The 25,193-nt window shown below is 38.4% G+C and overlaps 1 protein-coding gene across 4 annotated transcripts in view; it reads left to right on the top strand.

Moving 5' to 3' along the window:
• VTI1A (vesicle transport through interaction with t-SNAREs 1A) overlaps nt 1-25,193 on the top strand; it is a 256,527-nt gene that overhangs the window by 159,763 nt on the left and 71,571 nt on the right. The window lies entirely within an intron of this gene.

Genomic DNA, 25,193 nt, shown 5'->3' with positions numbered 1-25,193 from the left:
TTAAGATCTTTTGATGATGATTTTCTGTCTTTCCTATTCTTGAGTGATTTCTGTGTCTTGAGGGGGTTTTTTGCCTGTTAAAATGAGAAAGTTGGTAAATGTTTTGGGGCAGCATAAATTTATGTGCAGAGAAAAGGTTAAAATTATCAATTCTACCTAAATAGATGGGACAGACACACTGTCAATGCTTGTGGTTTTAGCATGTTTTTTCCACACTTTCAATGTTATGAAAATTGTTCCTGGGATCAAAATGAGGTGATATGAAAAGGAAAATGTCCTAAAACTCTGTGTGGGACTGAAGGGAAGGAGTTATCCACTGATTATTTCTCCTCTTAAATTTGCATCGGTGCATTCTCAGACAGATTTTTTTGAATTAGTGGCACCTCTGGATATGTGTTCTTTACCCAGTGAAGCAGCACCTGAGCTTCTCTGTGATGTCTCTATTTCTGTACATATTCAGTTTCCTAAAGAAGAAAAGCATCCCTCTAATAAGCAGTGCTGGGTGCTAAGAAAGCACAGTTTTAAAGGAGTTTAGTGCATCCTCTGAAGAGTTCAGTCTGAAATTACCCTTGCCACAGGCTTTTATGTTGTGTGTTTGCTTAATGCACTTTGCTTATAGAAAAAAAAAAGAAAAAAGGAAAAAAAGAGGAGAAAATTTTAGCAGAGTTGTTGATTTGTCATTTGGCATAGGAAATGTGAAGACTGGAATTTTATAAGCTGTTCTTTAGCACAAGCTTTATTTCTCCGTAAGTCTCCTCAGAAAAATACCTTTGTTAGTTCCTTGTACACCAAATTGACAAAGGTTAAAGTGACTGGACCTGATGCCTTCATTCCACAGATTTCTTACAATTCCAACTCCAAAATGAAACATATAAAATTCTCTGATTAAGACTAATATGTAAATGACCCAAGCTAAATTCAAAATCCATGGAGGAAGGAAGTGGCAATTGAAAGGGATGGTTCAGTGGCTGTAGACAATCAAAATAAACTATAAAAAAAATGAAGGAAAAGAAAAGACACCAACTAAACCCAAGTCTCCCCTGGAAGGGCTCTGCGACATGAGCTGTAACGAATATTCTGCATATGTCTCCATTTTGTCAAATCTCATTAAAGGGGTTTCTTGCTTTATGTCAATTGAGCTGTCCAAAAATCATTCATCATTTTAGTGTAAAAAAAATCATGCAGTTATTTAAATAATATCATATTAATGTTAAAGTTCAGCTGTCATTTAATAGTATGGCTTAATCAGACATAGCATTTAGGAAAAATAGTTTTTTCGGGCTTTACTTGGCTTTCAGGTTGGCAGATTCAAATAAGGATTTATGGGTTTCTAAACCAATGTATTCTTTCCATGTTTATGCTTGAGGTACCCCAGCCTTTTTTGCAGCACCCTGTAGTCTGTTATTTTCAATAAAATAAAGTATCTCCTCATATTGTGTTTGAATACATTTGCAAGTAATTTGGAGAAGCTGAAACAAAAACATATGCTGTAACCTTTGACTTTGTTTTGTGTTTGGGAATCACAGTTAGGAGTCCTAGTTTATAAGTGTTCCATAAGCCAAATGAAAAATATGATCTTTCTGAGATAGACTTGGGCTCTTCTTTTCAGACAAAGGGATTATGTAGTTGAACACCATGATGGCATGTTTCTGTGTGTCAGAACAGCACTGGATTTCCTTGTTCTTCAACAAAAATGCTGAGCTGAAACACCCATCTAGAAGAAAGGCAGGTTAGGATTTAAGCTCAGGTCAGGTAAATGTGCCAAAAGCAATGCCAGCAGAGAAGCAGCTTTCAGTAGACAATTCTCAGGATGTTGTTCAAAACCTCGTAATTGATAGACCTACAGTGAATTTAATTTGTTTGTGACTGTTGGGTAGAAGGGTCTAGCATTATCCCAGCCTCAGCATCATCCCAATTTGTTTAGTTACACGAATAATCATGAAATACAGACCCCAAGAAATCAGCATGTATTAGAAAATACAACTGGAAGAAATATAATTATCACAGATTGGCAGTTGTTTCCTAAGTTCTGCATACTTCAGTACACACCACACAATATTTTGCATAATTACTGGAACCAATAAAATAAAACACTGGAGGACCATCTCCACATCAATATTTTACAGAAAAAGTAATGTTAAATTGAACATTGCTCAATATAGTGGCTGTTCCCACAATATCTATTTGCTGATATGCTTGAAGTCAAATGCGATGCTAACAACTCTGTGCTTCAAATTAATACCTAACCCTTTCTAATTTTACTGTCTGGGAAAGGTAAAGCAGCATCTCTTTTGAATCTGGCTGAATATATTAAGAGATCATGTATTTAGATAGCTAGAGGGCTAAATTACTGCCTTTGTATGACCTAAATTCCCTGGCCATGTGTTTGTGCATAAAATGTTTTGGAGATGGGGAATAAAAGCAGAGACAGGTTTAGTAGGTGGCCATGGCTCACTAAGGAAATCAGTGGCATAATAGGGACAGGTCTTCCTGCCCCAGTTTGCTGCTCCAGCAATAAGGTACCCAGCCTTATGTATTGGAATTTGTTGTTTCACAATATTTTGAGTATGTGGATAAAAGTATTTTTGTAATAAGTGTTTTTAAGTATTCTCACATAAAAATAACCTATACCTCCATGATCTTTTTTTTTTCTGTAGAAACTACTTAGGTTCTACTAAGCTAATACATTCCTCTTATAGCATGGCATTACTAGGATCAGGGGAATGGCTTCAAACTGAAAGAGAGTATGTTTAAATTAGATATTAGGAAGAAATTCTTTATTGTGAGTGCGATGATAGGACATGGAGGTTCAGAAAATTAACTTAGAGTAGGAATTAATTTTTGGATTTAGATGAAGTGTGCAGTTTTTGTCTGTGAGGCACTGGAATGGGTTGTCTCAGGTCTCTATCCCTTGGCCTGTACCCCAGTGAGAGCTGGGGAGTGCACAGTATGCTAGAAAGAAGTAGAAAAGAATGTGTTCTGGAATATCTTCGGGGTTTTGCCCATATCCTAAGCCAATAGCCTAGAAAAGCTTATAAGAAAAGAATTTGGAAAGTCTCCAAGCCACACACAGCCCAGTGGGAAACAAACAAACCTAAAAGTAACCAGATAAAAATTTCAGTAGATTTGAATCTTTTTTCAATTAGCAGATAAGTTCTGTCTACCCCCTTCAAATTGCGGGAAAATATTTTAGAAGAATGGCTGCTACACTCCAGAACAACTTTTTATCCTGTCTGGTTCACCAGGAAAGTGTTGTGTTAAAAATACTCTTCTAATCTTCAGATTTCAGTGTCCTGAATTGTTGTCAATGATGTTTTGAGGAGCTTATGAACACATCTGCATTTATAAAAGAGACTTTTAAAATTTGATTCCCAGCAGGACAGAGACACTACCTCTGATAGAAATGAGGCAGTAAAGGTTCAGTTCAGCTCTCAGATAATAAGTTATGTGGCTTGCCAACAGCTGCATGACCAATATAACTGCAGTCAGAAATTAAATGAGACTTCTGGTGAAGCTTTTTCACTCTTTCCAGGAAAATTTTGGGAGTCCTGCTTCTTGCATCACTGCTAGTCAGAGTTTGTTCTACTTTTTTAGACCTTGCAGTTATTTTTCAACATTTCACAGTATTATAGGACAATTTAGGTTGGAAGGGACCCCTAGAGGTCATCTGGTCCAACCTCCTGTTCAAAGCAAGTCTCATTAGAGCAGGTTGCTCAGACTCCAGTCACATTTCAAACACATACAAGGCTGGAGATACCAATGTCTGTCTGAGCAATCTGTTCCAGTAGCAGCTGAGATAAGCAAATCCTCCCAGCATCCAACTTGTGTCCATTGCCTCTGGTCCTAAGCAGAAGTGATTTTCAGAATTGGCCTTCAGAGTTTGGGCCTGGATTGCAGTTTTTTCTAGCAGTTCTCCTACAGCTTCAGCAGTGGGGATGTTGTGGTCATGGGGCTGAGGGGACACTCTGTGTTGGGCAGTTCTTGAAGCAGGGCATGGGGTGCTGTGCCTCCACCCACTGACCTGGCAATGGCCATTCAGCAGTGTATGCACAGGACTTCTTTATTGCTTCCTCTGACTCCTGGAGATGTGCAAAGTTTAGATTGTCTGTTCTGCCTCCTTTCTTGGCTACAGAGCCCACATTTCCATATGTCTGAAGAGCAGCAGGGACAGTCATGTCCCTGTGGGGACACAAACCCAAACAAAGAGTGAGTGTTACCACTGCCTTTTCCCCTATTTCCCTACCAATCTCTGTTTCCATCCCCAAAAGTCCATGACAAAAAGCTGGTTTTCTTCTGAGCTAAAGCCTGTTTCAATCATACTTGGCCATGACTGTTGAGTCTCTGCAGTTTTCTGAAGGCAGGTCTTTGTATCACCAATCCAGAGTGGAGTTTAACATACAGCTACATTTGCTTTGTTTTCATGCTAATAGAGGAGTTCCTCTTTCCAGGATATTTGGTCTCAAGCCAAAAGAAGTTTGAGTAGGAATTGTTTCTGCAACTTTTTTGTACATATATTTCTATTTTTACTTCAAGATGTATTTCTACACTGAAAAATGATTGAAACGGTAAATCCTCAAGAAAATGTCTGCTCTCTGTTGAATATTTACAGCTGCAGCTGTTTACTTCAGTAATTTAGACCTTGATTCAGGAGCATATTTAAGCATATGGTTAACTTAAACCAGAGGAGCAAGTTCTTTAACTTGAGGGAGACTGAAAAAGGGGGGGAATATGTGGCAGCATGATTCTGGGTCACCTCTTGGGGCAACACAGGTTTTATTGTGCTCCTTGCAAATCATATCCTTAATATTTCTGTTGTTAACTGGAAGCTGTAAAATATGCATAGTGTATTTTAGTGCTTGTTACTGTCAATATAAAAACTTTTAAAATAATTTTCCTGACTTTTAAGCATTTAGTTACGTGATTCTTATGTTATTGTACATTTGTGTTTTTTTATGCAGCTAACCTTTATCAATTATGAGGTGTTGAATCTTTTCAGAAGGAAACTAATAAGCTCTGTGGTGATGGTAATCACAATCTAGTCCTTGGATGAAGAACATACTGCTTGTTATTCCAGATTAAACTTTGGCATTAATTAGTACCTAGTTGTTCCTCGCTTTGTCTCTGACTTTGAAAAGAAACCTTGTTTCTTTGTTGAAGTGATGGACAAAACATCTGGAAAACATAAATGTGTCATCAGAAAAATTCCCAAGGGTGAGCGTTCTTCATCATTAGGGGTCCAACCAAAAAACAGGAAATGTACCTCTAGGTCTGAACAGCAAATATTTTAAAATAGTATGGGACAATATGGGTTCCCTGACCTTAGTTTAGTTATGATGTAATCTGATGCATGTAAGATGCATTTGTTATTTTTAATAATCAATGGAAAACCATTTTCTAAACCTTACTCATCTTTCTTAGACAGTGTTGTTTCTGCTGTTTCCACAATACTTTTGAAAAATCTTGCCGTACTTTTATTCAGTGTTAGAAATACTGTTCAGCTCATGCACCATGGAGGGTGCAGAAGTCTTTTGAGCTGCTATTTAACCACCAGCCATCAGTGTACATGGAGAGTTCCAGGCCACAGGCACTGAATGCCTTAAAAAGGGACCAATTTCAACATTGCAGGCATGTAGCTGGGATTAGTTTAATGCCACCGTAGCCTTTGCAAACCTTCATCTCTAACAACCTAAGTGATACAGAGTTAAGTTTTCTTCAAACCTGGAAGAAAAAAGGAACATCACGATTGATCTTCACATCTAGTAACTTAAATGCATGGGATAAAATAAGTCAGTGTTTTAATCTCCTTGTGCCCAGACAGCTTTAGAAGGGGATGTCCCTCATTCAGTGAGGTAAGAGCATTTATATGGTAGCATTGTTTTAGTTTTCAGATTGTTGGAAAGTTTTATCCACATGTTAGGCTGCCTACACTATGTCCATTATGAGCAGGGTTCTCAGCATTCTTCAGACCACATTTCTAATTCTCTTTTTCCATTCCTTTTTGAAGTGTACAATGGTCTTTGTTCCGTCCCCTCCATTCCCTCTTTTCTATCATCTGGAATTGCTATCTCATTTGCTCCCCTTCTGTCTACTCATGTCCAGCTGAACAGCTGGAAAGAACATTAACACACAGTTGTGTTTCTGCAGGAAGGCAGGATCCCAGTGGATAATTATCCTAGCTAGTCCTAGACTGCATATACTAACAATGTAAAGCATCATGATAGGTTAAGTATTGTGTAACCCTGGTTGTTTTCTGCACAGGGAATGTTGAATGCCATTAAGCAGCTAGAGCCTAAAAAGGTTCCCAGTGTCATGGGTGAAACAAAAGGCATTTCACAGCCAGCATTGTCCTGTCTGAGCCACAGCAGGTATCCCACAACATGCTTCCTTGAGAAGCCATGTCTTATATCTGCATTAGCAGTGCAGGGCTTTCCTGCAGTAGTTGCAAGGAGATTCCAGTAGGATGAGCTCTCTCTGATGTGATGTTCAGGAATGGTGAAGGTAGGGAACATGTTTTGGATATGATATGGTTGTTTATGTGAAGGAGAGAAACTGTTAGCAAAAGCTGGCATTGGTAATTGCTGAAATAATTGGACACAACTTTTCAGAAATCAGTTAAGTCAAACTCTTTAAGGCCAGTAGTTGATTAGGGATCATGTTCTTGACACTACTCACACTATAACTGTGAAAGAACAATATAGGTTGAATTTTGCACATGCCATTTACTTCAGAGTGTTTAAGCCATAAATTCCTGAATGTTACATGTTCTGAACACAAGGTATCTATGATATCTTGCCACTGGGTCACTTCCTTTTAATCCATATATTTACCCAAGGAAATAGAACCACCTTGGAAATTATTTCAGAAAAGTTCATCCTTTTGTGTTAAGGCAGGATTGACTGACCCTGTTTTAATCCTGGCAGATATTTGTTTGGCCTGTTCTCCACTGATCAACATTCCCCATCTCTTCAGTCAGATATTTCCAAATTTTCCCTAATGTTTAGCCCAAATCCTTTTTCCTGTGTAGACAGAGTTGTTTTATGTACTGGTGCATGTGAGGCGATTTCTGGTGACTTGTGCTGTGAAAAGAAATTTCTGCTCAACCTTTCAAGAATTAGAGAACATAAATAAAAAGTCTACGGAATTAAATTACAGTTTCTAGTTTTCATCAAGCCAGGCCTTTTGAAGGAATGTAAAAATAGAAGAGGTGGATTTTGTTCTAATAGGCAAATCCTGGAAGCTCAGCCTTTCCAAGTAGCTTCATGTGTACATGTCCTGGAGCTTTGCAAATAGAAACATCCAAATTAAATCATTCTCATAAAGTTGCAGATCTGGACTAAAACTAGACTGTATACTGTGCTGACTGAAAGCAACATTTGCAAGACAAAATTACAAAAGACTGAGATTTAACTTTTTTGGTAGCCCTTACCAAACACTTAAAGAAAAAGACAGTAACTGTGTCAAACAAATATGATTTTAACTCACTTCTCCCACCATTGCCCATAGACACACCAGTATTTTGGACAGAGATAGTGTTTGAAAACAAATGGAGGAATGCAAATTGATTTGCCTTGTAAGGTAAAAAAGCTCCTTTGTGCCTTCTGAGTGTGATTTCTGTGGCACTTGGCACTTTTCTTGCCACACTTGATTGAAATTGTTGACTTTTAATAAAAGCAAAGTTAATTTGGCTTTCCAGCATGATTCTGATTGCACACTAAGAGCTTTATCTTTAAGAAAACAATGGAGTGATCCAACTGGTATAAAACTGATGTGATATCAGGATCTTGTCCTTATTAGCTAATCTTTCAGCTAATAACTTTAGTTAGATCATTTTCAGTCCAGTAGTAGGTCAGACTTCTGGCTAATAAGAGATTAACTGACCAACAACTGGGAAAAGGAAAACTCACCTGAGTGCAATTTGTGTCCAAGTCAGTCAGTGATGTTCTACCTCAAAACCCAGGACCTGAACCTGCCAGTCATAGTTGTGTGAGTGGTTTGCTCATCCCTAGCCCTAATGTTGAACAAGGATCTCTTTAATTTTGAGCAAACCTTGGTTGGGGTAGGGTGGGTGGTGTTTTGTAGTTGTTGTTGCTGTTATTATTGTAGTTTTACAAAGAAGGTCATAAATTATGACTTCGGGGTATCACTCACTTTGTTACAGATAAATTAGTGCTGCTGTGGGACAATACCAAAACTGAGGAAGAATTCATATCCCTGGTAGCATGTAATATGTTGTATTGGACCTTTAAAAGTCTGCAGAAGAAATGTTCACGCATCACTAATCTGCTGAGCAGCTCTCAGAAGAATAAAAAAGCCATGAATGATAAAGTGTGGCCATACAGTGAGAGATTGTTTAGTCGACTTGGTGATAGGACGGATGAAAATTTCCTGATTCTGACTGGCTCTTTAACTATTATGGAAGATCCAACCCAAGCCGTTCTATGGTTCTCTGACTTGAATTTAAACAAGAAGGCAAAAAAAAAAAAATCAGTGTGGAAATTGAGAAAAATGAGAAAGACAGAGAAAAATTATTTTGCTGTAAATATTGGTATTTATGTTCTCTGCCACATTTGTGTAGCTCTAAAATAGTTTGTGCAGGATCTCACTGTGTAGCATTTATTACCTTGGAGCTCTTTTTCAGCTTGGAGTTTGCTATATTAACCAAAGTGTAACCCAGAAGGTTTTTGTAACATCTGTGAGTTAGAGCAAAGTCTTCATATTTTCTTTTACTTATTTTATACATCTACTCATAGTTTAAGATGGCAACACTAATTATTCTTCTTGAAGAAAAAATTGCATCTCTAAAATTATTTTTGCACCCACTCCCCACTTTCCTCCTGATAAAAATGCTTGTGCAAGTGAAAAAAAAACACCCACTGTTGTTTCTCTGACATGCTTATCATGGCCGCCAATAATGCGTTTAAATAGGGAATTGTTTGAGAAACATGATTCTAAGTGTGTCCAATCTTGCTGGGATGTTGGGAAGCATATGGTCTTCTTTATCCATGCAGAGAAACTTCCTTGCTACTTTCTGTCACCGCTGTATTTTTCAGATGCAGTTTTCAGCGTGAATGGCACACACGTGTTGATTGTGAAGGTAGCATTCTTTCAGTACTGCCTTAAGCTAATTACTCTTAGTGGCAGTGGAGCTTTGTAGCTCATTTGTGAACAGCTATTTATGCTACTACACCAGTACAAAGCAATGTTTCACATTACCAGTTTACCAGACTATTACACCATTGTGTTTTAATCCACTGTAGGTGGATGGAGAATATGAGCCATCTGTTTTATTTAATGATATAATCAGTAAACAATATATGCACTTTACACATTTGGTCATTAAAGATGCCCATATTGTTGGACCCTGTATTTACATTGTAAATTGGTGTATTCACACATCAGCTTGTTCTGGTGTCAAAGGCTTGCTGTGTTCATAAGCTGGTACAAAGCAAGCTCAGTAACTGCTCAAACCCAGTGCAGGTGGTTGAGCTAGTTGCCACACAGATCAAAAGTCAAACAACTGTGAATCTTCCTTTGAAAAGGCATTTAGAGAGACAAGGCCAGTCTTATCTTCACAAACAAGAAAGAGTTATAGATATACATCATGAAGTTATGAGAACAAAAGGGGGTTTTATAATCACTCTGCGTCAGAAAATCCAGTACTGCAGACTTTTGTGAAGACATCTTTGAAATATAAAGAGCATCTTATTTTCCTGGACAAAATTTAAAGGACTGAGTCTGAATTATTAAATATGAGATGGTTCAGTCATTTCAAAACTTTGGAGACAAGAAGTTGCTTTCTCTTACAGTTGATTTAATTTAATTTTATTTTCAGCAATGCTTAAGCAGAATGAAACAGACAGTAATTGCATAGCCCAATCTTATTCAAGGGGCAGAGGTGAATGGTTGTATTTGTGCTAGAAACAAAGGAAATTGGTCGATATTGCAGTTTCCCCAAAGTATCCCTCATAAGCGCCAAAACATAATCACCAAAATACATTAAAAATTAATTTACAAGTAAAATCTTGCTTGCTGGCACATTTGTAAGGAGGTGAAAGATCACACAGCCCCATATTTAAACAGTAATGTTCATTTTAGTGTTTTACTTAACAACTTGTGCTTAAGATGCCCAGAATTTGAAATCGTTACTGGACGACTCAGTCTCACTTCTCATTGTGTTTTATGAGGAAATAGAATTGGATTTATCACCACGTGAAGGCTTGGCTGGCATTGATGGTAGACAGGGAGGGGACAGGACTTGTGGAATTTGTATGGCTGAGAGTGAGTTGGCAGGTCCTCATGGCTGGAGGAGTCCTGAGCTTCACACCACAGCTTGGTTTCTGTTCATTTTGATTTCTGTCCTACATAATGCAGATGGAATCAGAGGCACTAGGGGTATACCCACTAACAAAGTCTGTATGCTGAAATGTGTTCACTTTTCATTTACTCCTAGAGACATGAGGAAATAGCTTTCAAAGTCTTTAAATCTATTTCAAAGGCAAGCTAATTATATTATTGGGGGTTTTCTTAATCTTGAGGTATGAAGAAAGAAGACTTTTTTACTAGGACTTTTTTGTATTGGCATGAATTTTAGAGATAAAGTATTTTCAAGTGCATGAGCAAAGAGAAGAAAATATCTCATTTTATGAGCTGTTATATATATTTCAAAATATGCACTATTTTCATAGTTAAAATATTTAAAATACTACAAAAGACTCAGCTATAAGTCTTCCTTTTATAGTCTTTTCATAGGTATTTCATGTAAGTTGAATATTAAGCATTGGCCGGTTTCCATAGGCTTCGTATTGCCTTTTGATTTTGAGATATTGTGTAACCAACTTATTTCTAATCTTATAAAGGGTTTGAGATTTTTTTTCCCCATCCCAATCCAGTAAAAACAATCAGAAACTTGGCTACTGATATTTGATTCTTAGCTTTGTCCTGGGTATATCTTGGGTAACTGTGAACACATCTGTTTCTGTGTATCTCTAAAACGAGGATAATGTTCCATATCACAGCGAAGCATTCCAAGAGCAAATGCTCTTAATTAATCTGTGCATGGTCCTCACATGACCTGATGAGAGTTTGTGAATGATAGACTGACTGGTAGTGGTGCCCATCCTGATTTGGAGTCATGGCTTAAATCCATGGAGTCATGGATTTAAAAGGAGTGAAAGAGAAGCATGGGAAGAATTTAGACTAGAGGGGTGTGGAGTATCTAATTTCCCATAATGGTCTATTGGCAAGTACATACCTCATCTCCTCAGCTATTGAACTGGGAGAAAGCTAGGAGAAAGAGTAGGTATCAATTCTTTGTTGTTTCCTTCAGATATCAATTTGAGGGCTACAGGTGACAAGCTCATCTTATGTTGGGTGACATTTTTGGTTTGTTGCAGACAGAAAAGAATGTTTGAGCTGGTTTAACAAATAGAATTAACACATCCCTGAGACATAATGATGTGTGTGTATAGATACAGAGATCTATATATATAGAGAGAGAGAGAGTGTAACAGTAATGTTAAATTTGATGTGCTAGCCCAGGCAACTTCTTCCTTCTAAATCTCTCCTTACTGCTTCTGTCAGAAATTTTGTTCTTATTATTTGCTGTGGACTGTGATGCATTATTTTTGGCTGCTGTCAACCTGCAATCAATTGGGACTTTACAAAAATCTGTTAAGTACTTTAGGGTTCCTCAAAGCAGAAGCAGATGCAATGTTTTATGACTTACTATCACAGCACTGCTATTTAATTGTCAAAGGAGGTGTGGAGGAGACATGTGGGCTCAGGGATGAAGGTAGACAGTAGCTTCTTCTGCCTAAAATTACCTTTGTCACCATCACCTCTCACCTGTCGAGAAATAAAAAGAAACATAGTTTGTTACAGAACAGATGGGTAAAGCCACAGAGATACTCTGGGAATACATAAAAATGCTATCTGGTGTAGTAACTTGATGACCAAAAACATACTAGTGAGCCTTTGAAATGCCAGTATTTTACTGCACAACTCCTGATTAAAAAAGAAAATAAAAACATGTATTTTAATTGCGTTTTGCTGAAATATCAATTGAAATGATGGTGGTCTTAGCTGTAAAGTTAGAAGAAAGGTTCTTAGACAGTTTGTGTAGCAGGCACATGTTGAAAGCTGGACTAGGATGAGGTCTGAATGTGGTGTCTGTAATGATGCTGTAGAGCATAATTTCCATGAAGAGTGCTCTTTATAGAACATCTCTTGTGCCTGGTGCACTTGGTTGGTCATATTTTCATCACCATCTTTGAATAGTTGAATAATTAGAAACGCTCTACCAGCAAGGAGTGAGAGAATCAAGCTTCCACATGCCAGTTCCATCAGATGCTTCCTATTTAAGGAATCAAAGTGATCAAATGAGATGAGCATTTATAATCCTTCATGCAAGGATTGCTCTCAAGGAGTTTTTTTCTTAGTAAATTCCCAGTGTCCTCTTTGGAGTAAGATGGTGTATTTGGAATTATTTTATATTCAAATGTGATGTTATGCATGTAACGCATGTAGTATTTTTTGGAAAAAACTACACAAACATTATTGGAAGTGCTCAAGATCCTTAGCAGTCAGCTAAGGAAAAAGGCTTAAGAGATGCTCACTGTAAATGGACAACACAGGTGGAGCAGGGAATGTTGAATGAACCCATGCACTTATTTCAGGCATTAATTTTTGTAGGCTTACAGTTCTGTTCTTTGAAATCAGTCGAAAACTCTGTGCCCAAGAGCTTGTTCTCTGAATCTAGGAGGAGGAGCAGGTGCTCAATATACCAGAAAAAAAGCTGTTTTATAAATGCAGGGACTAGCTTACAGTACAGTTTCTGGTTTGTCCTCTTGCTCCACTGACCCAATTAAATACAGGTTAAATAGGAAAATATTATTGTGACTGAGCTGCATAATGGAAGTTGTTTGGGAGAGCTTTTAAACTTGGCCCTAAACTATTGAGTTCTGAGACTGACTTCAGTTTGAGACCCACTGTACCCTGCTTTCTTTGATCCAAACCCTGAGAATATGTATCATCATTTAAAGGAATGAACTGTTTTGTGAGGAGGAAGCCAAAAAGTGGCCCCAAAGAATTCCTTCCCACATGGAAAGCCACCACCCCCTGATTTGATGGCTTCCATGCTAATGCATCTTTCAAGGGGGCCTCTTTGTCCCACATTGTTACTTATTTGGCTCTTCTTTCAGTCTTAATTGTCATTAGCACAATTTTTTTTTCTCATAAAGTCATCTGGGGAATACTAGTTTATTGCATATTGTTGTGTTTGTCTAAAGACAATTGCACAAGCTTGAAATTTAATCCTTATAATCTTTCCTAGTAGAGAGAGCTTCAGATAAATACTGTTGTATGCTTGGTGGGAGTGGGTCTCGACTTTTTGATCATCCATGTCTAAATGTTGAGTAATACTTAAGGGAAAATGTTCTCAAAACATTCCTTAGATGATTATTAGATTATATTTTATGTTTGATAAAAACTGGAAAATTGTATAAATATTTGCTTAACATCCCACCCCTTAAGCAATTTATTTCTTTTCTGGCCTTCAACCCTCTTGCTCAGTGAAATGAGATCAGTCACTTTCTGTTTATATTCAGTTTCACTTTGCAGTTTTCATGTGTGTGTAGAGCAATTCCTCACTGCAGAAGCATATTTAAATAATAACTGGAGAATAGAGAAGGAAAGAAAAAAATATTTTAAAAATATTTTCTAGTGTCTTCCCATATTTTAAAAGTGAATAAGTGCTGTAATTATACTACATGCATCTGGTGTTGCTAATAACTAGTGTTAAGAGAAATTTAAAAAAATGTTTAGTCCTACTTTTCTATAAATTGTTTGTCACATAGTAAGTTTATACATATTATGTTCCAGGGGCTACTGTTAAAATCAGCCTTTGGCAAAAGCAGACATGAGATACCTTGTTCTTACTAGAGGAAATCACTTTTGCATCTTCAATACTACGTGGTGGTTCAAGTTTTCTGGAAAAAGCCAACTTTTTCATGTAGACAACAGTCAATACTCACATAGGTCAACTGTTTGGCTGTTTTCTCTCATCTGAATTTTTCATTTTGGATCAATATAAAGAATGGGTCTCAATGTCACAGGCATCAAAATGAATTCTTAGGTCATGTTTAGAGCTCGACTAGATGTGAGGAGGGGTTCAGGGTAACATTGTACTGGGGAAAAAACATCAAGGTCAGTAAATTAATTTAAAAGATTGCAGACATATCTCTGCAACAACCAGGATTGAAGCATTTCTGTGTTAAGTGCAAAATGGCTGATTTAAATGCAAGAAGGCCTGGAGTTTCTCTAGTCTTCTTTCTCTTCCACCATGTTTTTGCAATTAAATACTGGATGAAAATTATTTTTCCTTTCCTTTTGTTTTTTGTTGTTTTAAATGTATTACTTTTTCCTTAATGTGTACCAGCTGATTTTCCCTGCTGGCTCACTGGGGCACAGAGACAAACCTCCTTTCAAGGAACAGAGTTCCAACGCTGTTGTTGATTATTTTATTGGGAAACCATTTCTGTGGTAAGGCAGGCTCTCCAGCTCCTTGATGCAGGGAAAAAACCATGAGATGCAAGTGTTTTAGTCAAATATACATTTCTTTTCTCTCTAATGTGAATGGACTCACAAAGAAAGTAGACATGGATGCATGTCCTCAGCATGCTCACGAATTTCACCTGAATTTCAAGAGCAGAGAACACGTAACAGACACTCCTTTGGGAGCACAAGTGGCCATTTCAGAGTGTGACCCATTCATGGTACTTTCCACAAAGTTGCAGCTGAGTTCTGCTGCTCCTGGTAGGAGAAAGAGCAAGTTTGCTTTCCAAGATCTCTTAGTCCTTCTTTTTTCTGGCTTCCCCTATCCTATTTAGCCAAAGTTTGAGTTGCATTTCTTGCAGGAGTCTTGGGCTCCCTCTCCATCCCCTCCAGTGGCTTTCATAGCCTGTCATTTGGAGATGGTTTTGACGTCTTTTGACAAACATATTCACCTAGAATCACAATGTGGTTGCTCTGAAAAAAGGCGGCATTTCTTTTTTTCCTTCCTCTTTATGAACTGGAGACAGAGTGTGTAAAAGCTTGGTGTAAACTCACAATAGCACTTTGTCCTCTTTCCCATCATTTGCCAAATAACTACTGTTGTGGCAACAGCTGTAACCAAGCATGGTGTCAGCTCTTTTTGCCATAACATGACTGGATGTCAATAATTTTAATATAATGTGAAACACACTCTCAGGCTGTGCAATGAGGCATCTGATTATTAAATTCCTTGAAATGTCATCTGGGGTTTGGTTTTTTTGTTTTTTTGGTTTTTTTTATTTTTTTTTTTTTGCATCAATTCAGGTCTCAAAACTGGACAGTGTTGTGATTAAAAGAAAAAGAACAGAAAATTCTCTCATTATAGTAAACATTTCCAAGAAAACTCTAACCCTGCAGCAGACAGTTCTGCTCTGCTTATATAGACAGCAACAGCAAAGGCTCTGTGAAGGCTGTAAGGGGTGGAGGTTATAATTGTGTCTCCCAGTTGTTTGCTGCTCTTTACTGCAGCACTTTCTCCACTGACAGTAAATGCTATTTATTTTTAGGCTTCTTTTTCTGAACTACTTATAAAAAGTGAAAGGTAGGAACCTGGTGAAGCTTTTTTTTTAATACATTGTGCTCCAAACAATGACATTTAGTGTTCTTATTAATGATTGAAACATTAGCATTTAATTATGTAAAGCAATTAAAAAGCTCAACATTACTAGTTCTTGGGCTGAGTCCATTAATACAGCAAGTATTAGTAAGAAATATATTGAAGAAGTTGAACAAGGTCATAAATGTTCTGCGTGCAAAGAGCACCTAATGCTTTTTTTTCAAGCCCCTAAGAAGTAGTTTTAAAAAAAACAAACAAACAAACAAAAACCTTGTGAGATGAACAGATAAAAGACTTTCTTGGTTTAGTTATGTCAGTTTGGCTTTTTCCTGTAATTGCTGGGGTTGTTTTGTTCCTAAAGAGGAACGGATGCCAAGCTGAAGAGGTAATTTCTGAGCAGCGTTTCAAGACATTGTGAAAGTTTTCAGCTTCTCTGTAATAAGAAAAATAACATTTCTCTAATGATGTCTGTTTATTGCATATTGTTCTTCTGTGTGCAGTTCAGTGCAGCTGGCAGCAAGCACTTGAGAGGAGCCCGGGGCTGAGGGAAGGGGAACCCGAGCAGCCCCAGTAACGGGGGCCGCGTGCGCCGGCTCCTCGGGGTGCTGTCAGCCGCCCTCACCTGACGTCACCGCGGATGAAACCGAAAGAGATGGCTTGCGTTTGATCCCAGGTGTCTTTACATTTGAATCCAAACAGGAAAAAGCTGCTGGCAGCACGGAGCTGGCTTGGAGGTGTTGATACTCCAAACACGTCTGGATGTCGCTCTCCTTGCGTCAGATGGGCTGGCCCTGGGGCTCGCCTTCCTTTGGTGATCTTGGGTTGCTTGCACAATGGAAAGTTCGGGTTTTTCTGACCTGTAAAGAGTTATAGCAGAGCTCACCACTTGTAAAGTATCATTGGTAAAGAAATCTTTTACTGTGGAGGAGCTCAAACCAAAACCCTAAGTGTGGATGTTTCAACACCTTGGAATCTGTATCTGCATCTGAGTTCTGCAGGCTATGTGTGCCAGTAGTGCATTAAACCAGTATATGACATGGAAATTTCCTTAAAACTTAGAGTATTCCAGGTACAGTTACAACACTTTCTATAGGCTCTGCTAGACAGCTTCCAAAGGAAAATTTTATTTAATTTAGTATCAAGCCAAATCTGCTGTACATCTTCAAGTCTCTACTTAGCTGTTTGCCCCTCTACATGGGCAGAACAGAAGCAGCACAAGCAGAAATAATGTGGTGTTTTCCAAATTAACTTCTCTGACCCTTAGCTTGGGAAAAATACCAACCTGAAGAAGGAGAAACAAGTCTGTCTCTAAAAACACACTGGTTTTGCCTTCTCTAGTGATGCTGCAGTCATGGCATTTTAAAAGGGTACAGTTGTTTTCAGTCCAAGAGCAAGTTGACTCTTCTCGCGTAGTTGACACTTCCATTTAGGCTGACAAGGGTAAATTTTAGGACAAACCACAGGAAATGGCTTGGAGAGGTGAAGGATATTAAGAAAATATTTTACTGCTGCCTTAGAAGTAAAATGAAACACTTAAAGCTCTATTTTCCCATACAATGTTTAAAGCCATTGTTTAGATAATTTTTTTTTGCGAAAAAATATTGCAACTATTGGAAACAAATGTGCTTGGAAATACATAGTTGTTTTTATAATTTCAGACCAAGACAAATCACAGGAAAATCCTCTTCTTGTGGAGAGTAGTGTAAGGTTTCCTGAAAAGACATTTCTTTTCTCCTTCTTCTCTCCCCTCAGCCCCTGGTTTTGTACTAATTATTCCCCCTTTAAAGTATTGCTTTCTGTGGGAGCTTTGGGTGATGATTGTTTGGCTTTTTGCTTGTGGAAGAATCTGCTTTAGCAGATGCAGCAATAGGAAACAGAAATAGCACTTTCAAAGCTGAGGGACTGTATTCACTTTGGTATGTAGAGAATGGCAACAAGGAGTCATTAGGATTGAGAATTCTGTTCTTTCTCTGTCTCTCTGCCCCTCTTGCAAGATGAGCAAGGGCTGACCTGAACTTTTGTTTGTTTGTTCTGCTGTGGGGTTAAAGATTCATGCTCTCCACACCCCCCCACCAGCCCCCCATGTTTATTCTGCCTTTGTAAGGGAAGGAGGAATTCAGCTTCTGTGAAGGCAAAAGAAAGATCCTTTCCTCATATAAGAAACAGATGAATAAGATCCAAGATTGTTTTTTTCCCAGCTTTTTACCTGTAAAAAAAAATAAAAGTATTTTTAGGGTAAGGGATGAATGTGGAAAGCAGTGATTGAACAAATAACTGCTTTAAGGCCAGTGCTAGAAACACTTGCCAGTATAGTAATGTCAGTTGGAGGTGTGATTTTTGGCTGTCTGTGTGTATTGGCAAAAGCCCTAGTGTAGACATGGTTGTACCAGGAAAAAAAAAAAGCTTTGGCCAGTATATCCTATTTTGCTTGGGGAGGGTATAGCCTCTAACAATAAAAGCTTTTTTTTCCAGCTGGTAAATTGCAACTCCAGTAGAAACTCAAGCCAGAATAGTTATACTGTTGTAGTGGCAAATCTTTTTCATAGACTGGCCTTCTGAGTCTGCTGTCCTAACATTAGCAACTGTGCTCCTGTTATTGTTAATTTTGACAGCAGCAACATCTGAAGGTGATTTGAGTGCCTTAGACTTTGTGGCACTGTCATGATCTTGAATTTACAGATCTGCATTTCATTTAATCCCCATGCCTAGGAGAATTGCAAGCAGAGTTGCACTGGACTCCGTCTTTTGCACAGAAGACTTTTTTTTACAGTTCTCAAGCATTACTCAAGTAAAAAGGCCCATGTGCTTTGCAGAGGTCTGAAAGCAACTGTTTATAGTGAAGCATTCTTCTAGGTGTAACACAGTGTTCAGAACTAAGTTTTGCAGATTTCTGTAGCAATCTTTTTTTTTAATATATTGGGATTATGGAGGAGATGAAGCCATGACCTTGTGGGACTACACAGTGTTATGTGTGATGCCACAGGTCTTTCATGGGAACATTCCTTCTGCTCACACATTAGAATGAGACAGAAGTCATTTTTCCTAATTCTGGAGCACACTGCTTCAGCCATCTTCAATACATGCAATCAGAAGGCTTAAATACTCCAGGGAGACACTCTAAATGTTTAAATATTTCAGGCCTCAGTTTCATGTCACAGGAACATTTCAGCTATTTTGTGGTCTCTCCAGAGTGCTCTCACACCAGGAGAGCAAACCCAACACTGTCCTCAATACTGTCAGGGAGGTGAGCCCTGGAGCTGTGCAGTCTGCCCCCCGTGATCAGTACCTGCTCATCTCCCACTGGTATCTCATGCCAAATTACTTTTGTAAGTGAATGCCAACGCTGGAACCTTGATTGCTTGGGGGTGTTTTCAGCCTAATACTGCATCATTATGATATGGTACAAGCCAATCTTCTGGTTGTTTGGGTTTGTTTTATTTTTGCTTTAAATAACCTCTGACTTCTATGGGTGTAAAATTCAGCCAGTACTGGATGCTTTTGGAAATCCCACCCTTCAGTTGGTTTTGGTTTTGTTGGTTTTTCATGTCCAGTGTGGGACAGTAAGATGTCAGTGGCATAACATTTCTCTGGAGGAGAACAATGATTTATTGTGATAATTACTGACATCACAAAACCACGGACAGTAATCTTGATCTTAGGGGCAAAAAAATAAACCCTAAACACTCATTTAGGACCTATTCAAAAATATAGTTTCTGTGAAGCTGGTAAGGTAAGGAAACTGAACATGTCAAGTTTGAGAGTATTTACTTTTCTAAGGTAATGCTCTTCCTAGTTTTTTTTACAAAAAGAAGAAAAAAAAATTCTGGGGATGGTTTGGTAATAGATACAGACATCTGCAGCCGTACTTTCAGTATTCCTGGTCTTTCAGCCTCACAGCTTATCTTTTTCTAGACTTTAGAAGCATGAAATAAGTTAAAATCAATAGGGCTTTAGGATATTTGGGCTTTGTGGCATTTTTTTCTTTGTTGCTCTGTGACTTGGACAACAAACATTGTGAACTGAGTAGCCTCAGTTTGTTAATCTCTCCCTTGGGTGCATCCTTTCTTAGTTCAGCAAAAACACAAACAAAAAAATCTACTGCATGTGGTCAGTGCTCAGTTTGCTTGGGCTCATGTGTCATGTTGAAACCAGAATATTTTCTCTCCAAGACAAGCACAGTCCCTCATTCTTGGTAAGAATTCTCAGTGTTCATTCTGGATTTTAGCTGTTAACCCTTTGTCATTCCAGCTTTAAAAAATCAACTGAAAAAAACCCATGGCCTATATTAAGGGAAATACTTGTGTTTAACATTTTGGTTGTTCAAACAGCTGAACTGCATTTCTTCAAATACAAAATACCACAAATAAACCCCTCAAGCAAGCAGAAGATCACCTAGCCAAAACCATAATGGAGAAATTTCCTTCTCAAAAGTGCAGCTTTCAAGAAATGAGCTATAAGCAAGAGGTTAAAATGGCAACATGCTTATATCTGATTCTTCAGTGTCTGCATCCCAGTGCCTTAGGTACTATGGGTGAAAGCAAAAACATAAAATCCAACCAAATTCTGGCATCTGTAGCTTCATTCACAGTTCAAGTGGGTTGCTTGCAATTCTCTGCCTGCAAATGACAGGGTGAGATCCAGTCTGGAGTGGGGATATGAGAGAGCTCCTCCAGTCCTCTTGCTGTAACACCAAGTTTCAGGGCAGCTGTACCCCCAGAAATCTGAAGGGGAATTAAACAAAAATAAAACTTATTACAAAAATGTATTCTTAGGTCTCCTACCTGATGAAATTGTCATATGGCAAATTTTACCCTGTGGTGTGTCCATTACCAAGTGAGCGACAGGAAAGAGCTGGGCAAAACTATGGTTTCTGGAGGAATGTTTAATTGAAAGCTTTTCCCTTAAAAATATCATCTTTCCAGAAATGCAGATGTGCATGAGAATCCTACAGGGATATTGGTATTTGGCCTCTAGGATTTTAACAGTCCTGTTCCCAAGGTTAAGATATACAGAGAGCCAAATTTTATTTGAAACTATTATACAAGGCAGATATGGAAGCTCATGGAGTATTACATTGCAAATCTCAATGTTAAAGAGAGACACATGGCTCTTGAGCTATAAAATGAGAAAGGAATGATATTTAAAAGATATCTTTAACCACTTGTTTTACTCATTAATCTGCAATTCAGAAAGCATTATTTGCAGAAAAAAAATGCTATTATGGGATAGTTTCTGAAAAGAAAACAAATATTTCAGGCACTTTCACTGCGAACATAACTATGTAACAATAGCAAAACAAATACTGATGGTGAATAACGTTTCTATGAGTGAATGTGTTGAACAGCTGCCACTTTCCACCCTTGAGACTTCTGCATATCTATGTTGGATGAAGTGATTCCTGTAGCAGATTTGTAATACATGTTGTGTTGCAGGGGGGTTAAAGGCAAGTGCTGAATTGTGATACTGCACCTTAATGTAATTTCATTAAGTCAAGGGAGAATTCTGCTATTAGTGCGACAGAGCTGCTGCTTATCAACAACAAATAAAGGTGTGAATATGCTCCATGGCAAAACTTCTGACCCTGTGTAATGCCATCACCACAAGGTGCTGTTCTCTACCACCCAAACTCTCCCACCTGCGGGAACTTCCCTTCTACCAGATGCTCACTGGGAAACACACTGTCCTGTCTCTGTCCATGACCCTGTGACAGTGTTGTCCTTATCTGCACCTTCTGAAACCATGAGGTGTTCTCAGATACTCACAGTCCTTCTGACTCTCTTGTTTCTTACCAGGTTTTTATAAAGAAGAAGGCATCACACCTTTGAAATTAGCATTCAGAAGTTTATCAGGAGAACTGTGTGACTCAGAAGTTCCAACTATGTGAGCTCGTGGTCTGGATATTTTGTATGGATGTGTTAAGTTCTGGTAGCTAAAGAAACAAGCAAGCAGCTGAACCTGGTTGATATTCATTTCCAAAATTGTATTTGAGGGTATGATATTTTGGAGAATACAGAAATTCATCTAGACCATGAATTACAGCCTGGGGCCAGTTAAATGAGGGGATGTCACAGCCTTCAAGGTAATTGTAACCATGGCTTGGGCCCATTCCTGACGTATTTGGGTAAGTCCCAATGTGAGGCAGCCCTGGGCATGACTGTCAGGGTGTGGGCCAGGACTGTGTCTCCCAGCTCAGCAGGAATCCTGCCTGCATGGAGCCCTTCTCTCATGGCTTCAGTCCGCCTTCCTGGTGCGTGGGCTCCCGGTGTGCGTGCATGAGCTCACGCTTTGGATAAGGGATTATTATCTGAAAGACCCAGGAGCAACTTGCTGGCTGCCAGATGGGAGGGCTGCTCGTTGTTGCTGCTGCAATAATCTCTTTGTTCTGCAGGATGGTACCAGAGCAGACCACAAAGTTGCTGCGGGGTTGCGCGGGCTCCTTACCCTTCTAGGTACGGTGGCATAACAGCTGCCTCTTGGGTCTGAAGCTTGCCTCTTTGTTAAAAATAAAATCTGCTTAAGTGTCACCCTCTTTGAAAGAATTCTTCAGAGTTCAAAGGAAATTATCTCAGGGATGATGATAATCGTTGGCCTTTAATTGAACTGTGGGGCTTCAAATGTAGAAACCAGTTCATGGTTAATCATTTAAGTTCATCAGAAATAAGATTCAAGTCGGGGCAATTAGACAATTGCTTCATTACTCAAACTGTCTAATGATGTTTCACTGATCTTTCACAAATGATAATACAGTAGATGAACTGTGCAGTTTAAATTATTCCAGTTTTAGATAGTTGAACAGTGACTTACCAAAACTGTTAATGGAAGTTATTCAAGATGTGCTGTCTAAATCCTTTCCAATTAGTGTTGAGGTCTTGAAGGGCCAGTCTTAGCTTTTTATTAATATGTTCAGTTTATTAATGTATTTTTTTATATATGCATAGTGTGACTGGTACATCTCAAGATGTTGCATAATTATTATCCTTTTAATTTGTTTTACTTGGTTTTACTCCTTAGTCTTGCTTAAAATTCAGAAATATTTCATAGCTTAATAACTTAATAACTCATTAGAAAACTGTGACATATACTGGAGGTTACCTCAAAGGCTATCCATATTTAACAGTAAACTTGAGATAATTCATTGACAGTATGACTGTCATTGACCACTTTAAATATTTCAGGTTGTGTTTTGACCTTTTGCCTTACATTTAAACCACAGGAAGAAACTGAAACAGATTATGTACAAAATTTGGATCTTTGCCAGATGGCTACGGCATTAGGAAACAACAAAAAATTACAACCTTGCCTGATAATGGCACTACATATATATCCTTTATTAAATATACAGTTTTATAATTTTTTTCTTACTTGACTGTGTTTTCAATATGAGTCTTCCCCTTCCTTATTAAAAAATCCCTGATAAAAATATATTTTGCTTCTGTTTTTGGAGCAACATCTGTGGCCAACAAATTATTGCCTAAATATGATATGAGATACAAATCAGATTTTTGAAAACCAGGACTCATTAAAAATGATAATGATGATTTTCAGGTCTTCATGCTTTTAGTTAGCCATGTATAAAAAAGATCTTGTTTTGAATCCTTAAGGTGATGTTCCCTTGGGAAGCTCTTTGCTGGGATCTAGTGTACAGAAACAAGAGTTGAGGAGAAATTGCATCCCAGTCACAAAAATCTTCTAAATTAGAAGATTTACAATGACCTGTTTGGTTTTGATGGGCTTTTCTTGAATAATATCTTGTGGCTGGGTGGGTCAGCTTTCCTGTGAAAATGCAGCATGTCTGTAGTCTCTGACTTTTCACACGTTGGTCAGATCATCTATTGCTGACTTGTAGAGGTTTCTCATGAGTGAACAAAACTGTTGGTGGATACACAAATTTTCTCTAGGTTGGCTGTGTGATAAATTGTTTGCTCTTCTCTCCCCATTGAAATTAATGAAAAATTTTATTTCACTGAGTTCAGATGCAGTTCTGGAGACAGAATAAGCATGTTTTAATTAGTTTATGTCATAAAATGTAAGCTGTCATACTGTGTTTACAAGGATTCCACAGATTCTTGCTACCATCCTGTTTTGATTTAACTTCATAATTATATTTATGTGAAAAGGCACAGTGGTAAGCTACCCATACAAAAGAATGATGATGAAGAGGGATGGAAGATGGGAAAGTATTTCGTTCCCTGGCAAGGCTTCTGTATTGTTGACCTTTGTACAGACCATCAGCCTTGAATCTCCCTGTTACAAATTCTTCGTTCCCTTTGGCAAACTTGACGTTTCAAAGGATCATTAGGTTGAACAGTGACTCCAGAACAGTTTCTGATGTGTTTCTCATACAGGAAACTATCCTTCACACAAGGCTGGAGGTAACTTTGAAGGATGTGGCTTTGTTTTCAGCTGTATGATACCTGCAAAGAAAACTAGCCTGTTACTGCAATATTTTAATATTGGGAAGGCAGCTTGATCCAAGTTCCTCAGCTGTTCCTATGGAACTGCTGACCTAGTGACCCACAACCACATAACCTGCAGTGTTTCTGAGCTGACAGTTTGATGATACATGTCTGTTGTCCATGAAATGTTTTGAGAATGGGCAGAGATCTCTAGGTCCTAAATGTTGCAACATTTCTAAGTAGTTTGTTATTTTTGAGACTTCCCCACGACGGATGGATGTATGTCTAGCCACATACGTGTGCATGTATTCTTTGCCACAGCTCTCTTTTCTCTCTGAAGGCTTTTACCTTGCATGGAAATATTTTGAATCTTCCTTCACCTTTGAAGTCAATTAACTGATTTGTTCCCAGGTGGGTTGCCCATCTCCCTGGTGCCCCCATTCCAGGATCTGCAGGTGTCCTCCTGTCCCTCCTCGCGGTGCTGAACACTGCCCAGAAAGGCTCTCACACCCTTTCCCATGCAATGCCAGAAGCCTTTGGGGAATGTTACTGCCCTGGAAGGGAAACTGAAGAACCACTTCAGGTCTTGTAACTGGTGATAGCTGAAAAGCTTAAGGCTCCCCCTGAGTATAGGTTTCCAGTGCTATTGTTTCTGTGGTGAAGCCTAGAGCGTGACAGGTACTCAGCATCATGTGCAGTGATACTGGGGCCTGGGCTTGTTATGTAATGGCAAGTCCTTCCAGTAGTGAAATTTGAGACTTCTCAATTGGAAACGTTGAGGCCCCTTAATTCTGCAGTACATGGTTCTGAAAGGCCTTTGTGGACCCATTTAACATGTTTAGCATTAAGTGTTTTTTCTCTGACCACCTGTACTTTGGTTCACATTCCTCTCTCCTTTTCTTACTGCTACACTAGTGCCAAGCTGTTACCAGAACTGATCTGATCTCAAAGACATTTTATGTTACGTTTTACTCTAAATAAGTACAAGAAAGGTCATTTCTTTTTTCTTTTTTTTAATTGAAAGCATATCCTGCATTTGTCCTTCAAATGAAATTTGACTTCCTTTTATGCAACAAATAATAAGTAATAAATTAGAAGCTGAAGGTGCAGTGCTTCTAATTTCTGCAAGATTAAAGATCTTGTTATATGAA

This window comes from Melospiza melodia, chromosome 9 (assembly GCF_035770615.1).
Source record: "Melospiza melodia melodia isolate bMelMel2 chromosome 9, bMelMel2.pri, whole genome shotgun sequence".
Classification (NCBI taxonomy): domain Eukaryota; kingdom Metazoa; phylum Chordata; class Aves; order Passeriformes; family Passerellidae; genus Melospiza; species Melospiza melodia.
The sequence above is the reverse complement of the archived record's forward strand: the minus strand, read 5'-3'. Positions and strand labels throughout refer to the sequence as shown.